Source organism: Pleurodeles waltl, chromosome 7 (genome assembly GCF_031143425.1).
Source record: "Pleurodeles waltl isolate 20211129_DDA chromosome 7, aPleWal1.hap1.20221129, whole genome shotgun sequence".
NCBI classification, from domain to species: Eukaryota; Metazoa; Chordata; class Amphibia; order Caudata; family Salamandridae; genus Pleurodeles; species Pleurodeles waltl.
Genome location: NC_090446.1, coordinates 1,259,991,578 through 1,260,003,633, shown reverse-complemented (window position 1 = coordinate 1,260,003,633; position 12,056 = coordinate 1,259,991,578). Strand labels below are relative to the sequence as shown.

General features: G+C 50.1%; 1 protein-coding gene across 2 annotated transcripts in view; it reads right to left on the bottom strand.

Annotated features, from left to right (window-relative positions):
- LOC138246148 (cytosolic phospholipase A2 gamma-like) overlaps positions 1 to 12,056 on the bottom strand; it is an 823,362-nt gene that overhangs the window by 770,302 nt on the left and 41,004 nt on the right. The gene's annotated exons all lie outside the window — the stretch shown is intronic.

Below are 12,056 nucleotides of genomic sequence, written 5' to 3'. Positions count from 1 at the left end.
AACAGAGGATGGTTGTGCCAGAAGGTGATTGCAAATCCCTGCTCCGTATATTTCGTACTGGATTTGTCCTAAAGATGTCAGGCGGGTTATAAGTATACAGGCAGCACAGTGATGCAGAGTTGTGCGCACCAGACCAGCAACCTGACCTGTCATGCTTTTATAAGCTGCTCCACAATAAACTACATCAGTCAGATTGCCATAACAGATGACCTACTATTCGATGTCAGTGGGGTGCAGTGGTGCAAGTGCAACCAACTACAACTTGAGGAATCTACCAGATATAGCACCACTTGCATAGCACATTGGGCTTATAAAAGTACATGAGTTATTTTTTATCTTATTTATAGCTACAAAAGTGTTCCAGATTCCTTCAAAGAAACCCTTACTGAGCTCAAGAATGTAATGATTCTCAGTGATGATATATTAGTTTATGAAAGAATACCTGAATCCGACTACAGCCTGAAGTCAGTGGTTCAGAGACTCTCAGACTGGTTTGACAACTCACAAAACCATTTCAATTGTTCAGATATATCTCCTTCAATAAGGATGACCTGGCAGACACAAAACTGAAAGACCACCACAAACCATCATTAATGTGCTAAAAGTCTTTTGTATTGCCAACTATTGGACCTGACAACCTTAGGGTGGTCATCCCCCAACTTTTTGCCTGTCTCCATCCACTTTTCTGACACTGTTTTTTCTAGTTTTAGGACCTGGTAACATTGGTTCATACCCAATTCGCATATCTGATCTACTTGTAAGGCCCTAGTAAAGTGCACTACATGTGCCTACGGAAGGCCTGTAGATTGAAAGCTACTAATGGGCCTGCAGCACTGGTTGTGCCACCCACATAAGTAGACCCTTAACCATGTCTCAGGCCTGCCACTGCAAGACCTGTGTGTGCAGTTTCACTGCCACTTCGACTTGCTATTTAAAAGTACTTGCCAAGCCCTAAACTCCCCTATTTCCTACACACAAGTCACCCCTAAGGGAAGCCCTAGATAACCCATAGGGCAAGGTGCTATGTAGTTAAAAGGCAGGACATGTACATGCGTGGTTTATATGTTCTGGTAGTGGAAAACGCCTTAATTGGTTTTCCACTACTGTGAGGTCTTTTCCTTTCATAAGCTAGCATTAGGGCTACCTTCATATACTGTATGAGTGGTAGATTCTGATCAGAAATGAGTAACCAGGTCATATCTAGTATAGCCAGAATGGTAATACAAAGTCTGTTTACTGGTGAGGTTGGATTTTATATTAGTATTTTAGAAATGCCACTTTTAGAAAGTGAGCCTTTCTCTGCACTTAAAATCCATCTGTGCCTTACAGTCTGTCTCCAATCCACGTCTGGGCTGGGTTGGTTGACAGCTCCCTTGTATATTGCACACAGACAACCACAAACACAGGATACTCAGTCACACCTGCACTCATCTGCATACTGAATGGGTCTTCCTGAGCTGGGAGGGTGGAGGGCTGACACTTACCTTTCAAAGGCTAGTGACCTGCCCTCACACAATGGACTGCCAAACCCCCTACTGGGACCCTAGCAGACAGACCTGTACTGAAAGGGAACGTTGTACACTTCAAAACCACTCTTTGAAGTCTCCCCCACTTCAAAGGTATTTTTGGGTATATAAACTGGGTCCTTGACCCCACCAAATCACACACTTGTGGACCTGGATCTGAACCTGCAACCTGTCAAGAGGAACTGCTTGGCTGCCCAAATAACTCATCTGGGCTGCTTTGTTGAGAAAGACTACTGCCCTGCTGTTGGTTTGCTGCCCTGCTGCCCTCTGACTTTGCTGAAAAGTTCTCTCCAAGGGCTTGGCTTGAGCTTCCTCCTGTTTTCTGAAGTCTCAGGGCCAAAAAGACTTAGGCCCTCATTACCAGCCTGGGGGTCAGTGATAAGGAGGCGGTAATACCACCAACAGGCCGATGGTAACAAAAATTGAATTATGACCACGGCCGAAACCGCTCAGACAGACAGCGACTTTAACACACCGACAGCCATGGCGGTAACAACAAACACCATGGCGGTAACCGCCAACAGCCAGGAGGAAGACAAAGTACCGCCCACACTATTACGATAGGCCTATCTGCCCCCTTTTCCGGGGCGGTACCAACGACATCAAAAGCACGGCGAAAACAGAACACAGAAGCCAAAGGACTGACCTCTGGAGACTCAGGGAACAACCACGACGCCATGAAGCCCGAGTTGCACATATTCCCCATGCTCGTCTACCTTTTCCTGCATTATGAACACCAACACAGGTGAAGACGGCCATGGAGAGTACCGCCACCTACCACACAAGGGCGGGGGGGAAGGAGAGTGACACACACACGCAACACCCCCACCCCCAACACCCACACACAACCAGATGCAGTAACATTACATATACACCCTGTACACCTCAGGAATAATGCAAGGACAAAATGATTTGAAGAAAGTGAGTGTAATATGATGAAATAACATGAATAAGTGCATCAAAATGTAAACGTATATTCATATTTGCAAATGTAGGGACACTGCCCAGTCCTCAATGTCCGTGGGCCACAGGGCCACATCACATAGGCCAAGGCCCCACCTCACTCCTGCAACAACACAGAGAGAACACTGAAGCCACAGTCTCTCTCGAGGGAGGTTTGCCCACTGCTTGGTCCTGGGGAGTGCAAGGCCACAGTCTCTCTAGTGGGTGGTTTGCCCACTGCTTGGTCCTGGGGAGTGCAAGGCCACAGTTTCTCAAGTGGATGGCTTCTCCACTGGTTCTGGAGGGGGCCTTGTGCCCAGTGTGCTTTATCCTGGGAAGGATGGGGTGAGTGGATGGCTTCTCTACTGGTTCTGGGGGGGGGCCTTGTGCCCAGTGTGCTTCATCCTTGGAAGGATGGGGTGAGTAGATGGCTTCTTCCACTGGTTCTGGAGGGGGCCTTGTGCCCAATGTGCTTCATCCTGGGAAGGATGGGGTGAGTGGATGGCTTCTCCACTGGTTCTGGAGGGGACCTTGTGCACAGTGATGCAGCTCTTGGGGACTGCAACGTCACAGTCTCTCACCTGGGTGTCAGACCCACAGGTTTTGCAGGGGCCAGGACGCACAACAGCCCATGGAGGCAGGACTACACACTGTCTACCGGAAGTGACGGCTGCTCAGTAGTGAGAGTGGCGGGGCTGGTGTCAGTGCTAGCAGTGGTAGGAGGAGGCTCCAGCCCATCCCCTGAAGCCTCAGATGGGTGCCCACTGGGGCTGCTGATAGTGGTGCTGGTGGCGGTGCTGGTGGCGGTGCTGGCAGTGGTGGGGGGGAGGCTTCAGCTCTTCCCCTGTAGCCTCGGACGGCTGCCCACTGGGAATACTGCTGGCAGTGGTGCTGGTGGTGGTTCTGGTGGCGGTGCTGGCGGCAGTGCTGGCAGTGGTGGGGGAGGCTCCAGCTCTTCCCCTGCAGCCTCGGACGGCTGCCCACTGGGGCTGCTGCTGCTGGCAGTGGTGCTGGTGGCAGTATATTGGAGCACTATAGTCATCCCCTTGTGGCTGCTGTGATGCCCCCAAGCACCCATCCAGCTCCGGAGAGGCCACCGCCAGTATGCAGGCCATCAGGGGGTCAGGGTTCGAGGGGCACCCCTTCCTCTTTGGGAGGCCATCCCCAGCTGTGCCTCTGCCGTCTTCCATGCCCAGTGTCTCAGGCCCTCCCACCGTTTCCGACAGTGGGTGCTCTGCCTTCTGTAGACCCCCAGCGTCTGCACGTCCTTGACGATGGCACACCATATACCCATTTTTTGATGGGCACTGACCTACAGAGAAATACACATAGGAAAAGATATCAGTCGGACCATCCTACCTGTTACACTTATGGCCCACCATAGACCTCACATCCCCTTACACACAGACATTGCCCACCATACATGCAGCACGCTGCCCAGGGCCCTTCCACCAATATCTCCTAAACAAGGCCTTCACACAAACCACTCCATGCATTCATGCCCCATGCATCGTGCTCACAGTATGCTCACCTTTTGGTCTGGAGGCCCATAGAGCATTTGGTACTGGGGTAGGACCCCATCAACCAGTCTCTTCAACTCCGCAGTGGTGAAGGCAGGGGTCCTTTACCCAGTGACATGAGCCATGGTCGGTTCCAGACACAGGTCACAACAGCACTTGCAGTGTAGGTCCTCTGCTGTTGAAGGTTAGGTAGCAAGTGAGTGAACAGATAGAAAATAAGGGTCACGTCCGCGGTGGTGCGTACTGTCACCACAGGCGTACATCACCATTGGCCACTGTAACTCATAGGGCCCAATGGTATCCAATGAGGAGTTGCACGGCGGTTCTCGACCACCTCCCGCAATGGCACACAACGTCAGCAGAATTACCTCATTTCACATATCCCTCCATACAGGACAGGCAGATGCCATTTCAGTGGAGGGGCAGGCCATGGCACCTAACTGCGTCACAGAACACATCAGCACCATTTGTGCCTATCCAACAATATACTGTTACAGTCACAACATGCAATGCAGTGTAGTGTTTGGAAATATGGAATACTGACCAGCTGCTCACCGTTTGCCCACTGGATTGCAACCGCTGCGGATGATCAAGAGATGGAGACACCCCCCGTGTAAAGGCCCCTGGTGGACTTCGCAACAATGGAGGACAGGCACAATATTCTCACCTACAGACTGGACAGGGCCACAACCACAGAGCTGTGTGCCCAATTGGAGCCTGACCGGATATCTGCTACCCGTCAGCCCACCAAGATCTTCCTTCTTGTGCAAGTGCTCTCAGTGCTCCATTTCCAGGCAAGTGGCTCCTTCCAAGTGACAGTGGGCTTGGCAGCAGGAATGTCTCAGCCAATGTTCTCAATAGTGCTAAACAGAGTGTTGCCTGCCCTGATTAAATACATGCGCAGCTACATCGTTTCCCGCCAGGTAGAAGATTTGGCCACAGTGAAAGCTGATTTTTATGCAATGGGACATATCCACAACATTATTGGGCCAATAGATGGTACACATGTTGCATTTGTCCCCCCCCTGGAGAAATGAACAGGTGTTCAGAAATCAAAAGAGCTTTCACTCCATGAATGTGCAGATAGTGTGCCTGGCAGACCAGTACATCTTCCATGTCAATGCTAAGTATCCTGGGTCTGTGCATGATGCCTTTATCCTGAGGAATAGCAGCATACCATATGTGATGGCTCAACTCAAGAGGCACTGGGTGTGGCTAATAGGTGAGCCCTGGTTCCCAGCCATTAGGTGTTGGTGTATGGGTATGGTGTGGGCCCTAAGGGTTAGTGTGTGTCCAACAGTTGTCCCTCGATATTTGCAGGTGCACTGGTTACCCCAACCTCTCATGGCTACTGACCCCTGAGAGGAATCCCAGGACAAGGGCAAAAGGACGTTACAATGAGGCACATGGGCAAACAAGAAGAGTTATAGAAAGGACGTTCGGCCTCCTGAAGGCCAGGTTTCGTTGCCTTCATCTAATTGGTGGATCCCTGTACTACTCACCCAAGAAGGTGTGTCAGATCATCGTGGCATGCTGTATGTTGCACAACCTTGCCTTATGTCACCAGGTGCCTTTTCTGCAGGAGGATGAGGCAGGAGATGGGAGTGTGGCAGCAATGGAACCTGTGGACAGTAAAGATGAGGAGGCAGAGGATGAGGACAACAGAAGAGCAATAATACGACAATTCTTCCAATGACACACATGTAAGACACTTTAATTTCACTTTACATGGACAGTTTTGTGTTTGATATTGTCACTGGTCGGCTGAGAGTCCCAATTCCATGGCCAATTACTGTACCCTTTGCCATCTCTATTTTCAGATATTTGTGCCCCACTATCGCTCCTGGTGTGTCCAACTACAGGTCATTCCTATGTATACATTACTGCACAGTTGTATTGCAGTGTTTAAAGCATGTTAAACAAATACACAGTTAAATCATTTGACAGACTCCATACTTGTATTTATTCAAATGGTGTTTATTTAAGTGATAATAACGTAGAGGGGGGTGTGCAATGGGCTGGGGTGATGGTGGAGGAATATCCAGGATAGAGTCCAGTCTATTTGTATCACAGGTGCATTGTCCAAGGGCGCATAGGAAGTGGAGCAATGGCAGTTCAAGGTGGACAGGGTGACAGAGTGGGACACAAGGGTGACAATCAGGAGTCCTATTTCCTGGTGGGGGTCTTGGCAATAGTCTCTGGCTTCTGTCTGGATCACAGGGACATTTTGCGGGGTGGTTCTCCTTCTGCAGGGGGTGGGGTGCTGGTGGCTTGTTGTTCCTGTGGCGGGGCCTCCTGTACATTAGCAGCAGCGAAGATGGAAGGCTGTTCATCGGTTTGGCCAGTGTCAGGGGCCCGGTGGTGTGCCATTGCCTCCCTCATGGTGTTGGCCATGTCTGCCAGCACCCCTGCAATGGTGACCAGGGGGGTGTTGATGTCCTTCAAGTCCTCCCTGATCCCCAGGTACTATCCCTCCTGCAGCCGCTGGGTCTCCTGTAACTTGTCCAGCATCTGGCCCATCGTCTCCTGGGAATGGTGGAATGCTCCTAGGATGTTGGTGAGTGCCTCCTGTAGAGTCTGTTATCTGGGCCTGTCCTCCCCCTGTGGCACAGCAGTCCTCCCAGTGTCCCTGTTGTCCTGTGCCACTGTCCCCTGAACCGTGTGCCCACTGCCACTGACCCCAGGTCCCTGATCGTCCTGTGTTTGTACGGTGGCCTGGGGTCCCTGCAGTGGTGGAAACAATGATGATTGACGTGTCCTGGGGACAGAGGTATGGGCCCACTGGGTGGGTACTGTGCTGGTGTTTCCTGAGGGGGAAAGCTCCGTGGTGGTATGGGACTGTGCTAGGGTTACCGACTGTACGGAGATCCCTGATGGGCCAAGTTGGTCATCCAGATCCAGGCGTCCAGAGCTGCTGTCACCACTGTGGGCCTCTTCTGGGGATGGACTGGATGTTGCTGGCACCTACTCTCCGGTGACGTTGGGTGGGGGACCTGTGGGGATGTAAATGCAGTGTTATTGTTTCTGTGTGTGTCACCTTGTGCATGGCGTGTTGCCCTGTATGGTTATTATTGCCCTGTCAGCGTTGCCTTGTGTGAGTGGTTATTTTGTGGGCTAGGTGATTCTCTCTAGTGTGCATGCTTTAGTGATGGGTGTCCATGCAGGTCTGTGATGGGGGTCCGTGCATTGGTGTTACATGCAGGGCTTGGTATTGGGAGGGGTCGGTTGTGATGGTGAGGTGTGTGGGAGGTGGTGGAGTGATGGGAGTGAGGGAAAGGGTGGTGGTTTGTGATGGCATGCAGGTAGGGGGGTGACAGTAATAGAGAGTTGACTTACCAGATTCCAGTCCTCCTGCTACTCCTGCCAGGCCCTCAGGATGCATGATTGCCAAGACTTGCTCCTCCCATGTTGTTAGTTGTGAGGGAGGAAGTGGGGGTCCACCGCCAGTCCTCTGTCCAGCTATTTGGTGTCTTGCAGCTGTGGAACGCACCTTCCCCCGTAGGTCGTCACACCTCTTCCTGATGTCATCACTTGTTCTGGGTTGTTGTCCCAAGGCATTGACCCTGTCCACGATTCTCTGCCATAACTCCATCTTCCTAGCAATGGATGTCTGCTGCACCTGTAATCCAAATAGTTGTGGCTCTACCCTGATGATTTCCTCCACCATGACCCTTAGCTCCTCCTCTGAGAATCTGGGGTGTTGGTGTGGTGCCACAGGTGTAGTGTGAGTGGTGTGGGTGAGGGTGTGTGGGGTGCTGTTATGGGGCGTATGATGTAAGGTGCATGGATGGTGTATAGGTGATGGTGGTGTGTGGCTGTGGTCTTGTCTGTGGTCTTGCTATCTCTCTTGTGGCAATTGTTTGTAGTCATAAAGGGTTGTGGGTAATGTGGGTGTGTGTTTTATAGTGGTGTGGGGGTGTGGGTGTGATGTGTGTCAGGTGTGTGTTATTCAAATTGTCCAATGTGGTGTTGTTTTGTTTGTGTGTGTGTATTTTGAGCACGGCTGTATGTACCATCAATGGTTTCGCGCCATTGAATGTCCACCGCGGTGATTCTTGGGTCATAATGCTGTGGGTGTAGTTCTGTTGACGTAACGGTGTGGGTTTTGCTACCGCCAGTTTATCACTGACCTTTGGGGTGGCGGAATTGTGTGTGTGGCTGTATAGTGACAGATTGCTATGTGTGGGTCATAATATGGGTAGCGGTAATCCGCTGCGGCGGCGGTAGGTTGGCGACAGTCGGCATGGCGGTAAGCGGTACTTACTGCCAATGTCATAATGAGGGCCTTAATCTCTTTAAGGAACTCCTTGTGTGCCGAATATCATTGCATAGCCTGCCAGAAATGATCTACAGCCTGCCTTGTGATGAGAAAATTGCTGCACAGCCAAACCGGAATGACGCATCCTGACTTCCCAATTGAAGAATCAAAGCAGCATCTGCCTTGCGACCGGAAATTCAATGAACAGCCCTCCAGGAATGATGCACAGCTAAACCGGAACGACGCAGGCCGACTTCCCGAGTAAAGAATCGATGCAGCGCCTGCTGTGCGACAGAAAATTTGGCGCATCACCTCCCGGATAGATGAAACACCTGTGACTTCGCCCCACATGTCCAGGATTTCTACACATCATCCCTGGGCATCAAAAAGATCCCCACATCGCAGTGAAGAATCAAGACTGCACGCCGGAAATCGACGCAAAGCCCCTTGCAGCCTGGAAAGAAACAACGCATCGTCAGTGCTGCACCGGAAAATCCAACACATACCCTGTTTTTCCACACTTCTCCTCCTATACGGTCTATGTGCGTGTTAGTTTTGACGCAAATCAGGTACCTTATGAAACCAAGAGACAACTGTTGATTTCTAAGATTTAAGACTCTTTTTAATCTTGCAAACATGATCTCTCAACTTGTGCCTATTGAATCTTTATCATTTTGACCTTAACTCAACCAGATAATTATCTTATATTTTTCTAAACCTGTGTGGTGTATTTTTGTGGTGTTTTGACTGTGTTGCTGTATAATTTATTGCACAAATACTTTACACATTGTCTTCTATGTTAAGTCTGACTGCTCAGTGCCAAGGTACCAGAGAGTGTACACAGGATAATTTGGATTGTGTGTGACTTACCCTGACTAGGATTGTGGTCCCTATTTGGACAAAGGTGAATGCCTCTGCCAACTAGAGACCCCATTTCTAACATTGTTGATCAGTGGTGAGGATAGGACTTGTGTTTGTGCAGTGACATACAATAGCCACATGTACACTACCTACCCACAGTTTAATGTCAATTTGATAATTCTCTTTTTGCTGCAATTATTTTTCTGCTCGACATTTTAACCCAATCCTAAGTAACATGTCTCTGGCTGGGTCTCAAGGAGGAGCTGGAGGGTTTGACCTAACTAAGCTGGAGACATACACTGTCAGCCAGCAAGGGGACTGGTGTACCTACCCTGGGTGCCTCCAGGAAGGAGGAGTACCAAAAGGCGCTGATGGCCTGGGCAGAAGCCCATTCACAAGAGGATGTTGAGGTGGAGGGGCCAGAAGATGGCTCCCCAGAGGATTTCCCAATAGCAGTGGGGATGACACCCCTGGATTCGTGCCCCCTGCTAAACCAGGGAACAGTGTCTCAAGTGCCTGAACACAGAGGAAAGGAGGGAGGAGAGAGAGTTTAATCTGCAATTGGCAAGGTTAAACATGGAGGCAGAGGAGAGGAAGGCTGAGCGAGAAGTCAAACAAGCTGAGGCTTCAGCTGAGAGGGCCTTGGCTGAAAAGAAAGTACTTCTGGCTCATGAACTGAGTCTAAAGGAGCTGGACCTCAAGTCTAGCCAGTCTGAGTCCAGCACTGATGGTGGCAGCATACATCCAGGACCTGCTGGAGACAAAAAGGTTTGTATGCCCAAAGATGTGGTGCCAAGTTATGTGGTGGGAGATGACATTGACAAATGGTTTGATGCCTATGAAGTTGCACTAAAGGTCCAAGGGTTTCTGAAGAGCAATAGAGGGGCTTGTGGAAATATGTACCAATAATTGGGAGGGACACACTTCTCATATTAGAACCAGAGGACCGTAACATATACTTGCTTATCAAAGCCCTTTTATTTGCCAAGTTTGGACTGACCCCTGAAAAGTATCTCCACACAAATTTGGGTAGACTCTTTTTTTTTCTAGAAAGGCACTGAATGGATGGGTGTGGGGCAGTAAAGTAAATTTATTATGTGAGGTTATTGTCTGTTAGGCAACGACCTTGAGTATACTACCTGGAAGGAGGTAGAGCTAAGGTCTCACATAGAGATGTTAGGTTTGCCTGAGTGGGTCTGCATGACCACAAGGTCCATGGCTGCCCGGGAAGGGAGTCAAGGGTGTCCATAACCTGGAACAATGGCCCAGACAGCTGCCAAGGAAAGGAGCAAGGGGCACAGGAAACTGGTCCCAGAAGTTCCCACTGTGGTTGACAGGGTCCCTGAGCAGGAAGCCCCTGAGCCAACTGGGGAGGACATTGCTGTCCTGGGTAACCTACCTGAGCTTGCTGGCTGGCTGGCTGGCAAGTTGAGGGTGGGCCAACCTTGGAGGAATTCTACCAGGTGCAAAAGGAATGCCCCATTCCTGAGGGTCTGAGGAAACTGGTGAGCAGCAGGTAAAGCCTCTGGCGATCACCATATATATTGGGAGAATTATCACCTCTACAGTGAGCCTAAGGTGCCAGAGGCTGGGGCAGCATGTGTGGGACATTTGGAGCAAGACAAGACCTCTACCAGGCTTGTCACCCACTTTTATTGGCTCTGAATGTGGGTGGCTTCAGATGCATTCTGTAGGTCCTGCCCAACCTGCCAGGCTAGTGGGAAGACAGGAAAAATATTCAAGGCCCCCCTGATCCCGCTCCCCAGCATTGGCACCTCCTTTGAAAGGGTGGGCATTGACGTAATTGGTCCCCTCGACCCCAGGACTGCCTTAAGCAACAGGTTTAACCTGGTTTTGGAGGACCATGCCACCCGCTACCCATAGGCAATCCCTCTGGGAACAGTGACTGCACTGGCGGTGACCAGTGCTCTGATGGCGGCATTTACCCTTGTGGGATTACCAAAGGAGGCACAAACTTCATGTCTGCATACATGAAGTCTATGTGGGATGCATGTGGGGTGACTTACAGGTTCACCATTCCTTACCATCCTCAATCCAATGGTCGTGTGCAGAGATTCAACAAGACCTTGAAAAGCATGATCACAGGCCTCCCTGATGCCATGAGGTCTAAGTGGGACATCCTCTTGCCATGCTTCTCTTTGCTTATAGAGAGGTGTTACAGAAAGGGGTGGGGTTCAGCCCCTTTGAACTTCTTTATGGGTACCCTGTCAGGGGATGTAGGAAAGTACCCTCTTTCTTGGCATGGTTACCTGCTTTTTCTGCCTGATGTCAGTGTGTTTGACTGTGTTCACTGGAATCCTGCTAACCAGGACCGCAGTGATAATGCTCTCTGTAGGAAAGTATCATCTTTCCTGGCATGTTACCCCCATTTTTACATGTATGTCAGTTTGTTTTTCCTGTCTCACTGGGATCCTGCTAGCCAGGACCCCAGTGCTCATAGATGTGGTCTGAATGTGTATACCTTTGTAGTAACTAACTGTGTCACTGAGGCTCTGCTAACCAGAACCTCAGTACTTATGCTCTCTCTGCCTTCAAATCTGTCACTATAGGCTATTGACTACTTTTACCAATTTTTATTGGCACACTGGAACACCCTTATAATTCCCTAGTGTATGGTACCTAGGTTCCCAGGGTATTGGGGTTCCAGGAGATCCCTATGGGCTACAGCATTTCTTTGCCACCCATAGGGAGCTCAGACAAACCTTTACACAGGACTGCCACTGCAGCCGGAGTGAAATAACACACACGTTATTTCACAACCATTTCCACTTCACTTAAGTAACTTATAAGTCACCTATATATCTAACCTTCACTTGCTGAAGGTTAGGTGCAAAGTTACTAAGTGTGAGGGCATCCTTGCACGAGCAAAGGTGCCTCCACATAGTTAAGGGCCATTTCCCCGGACTTTGTGAGTGTGGGGACACCATT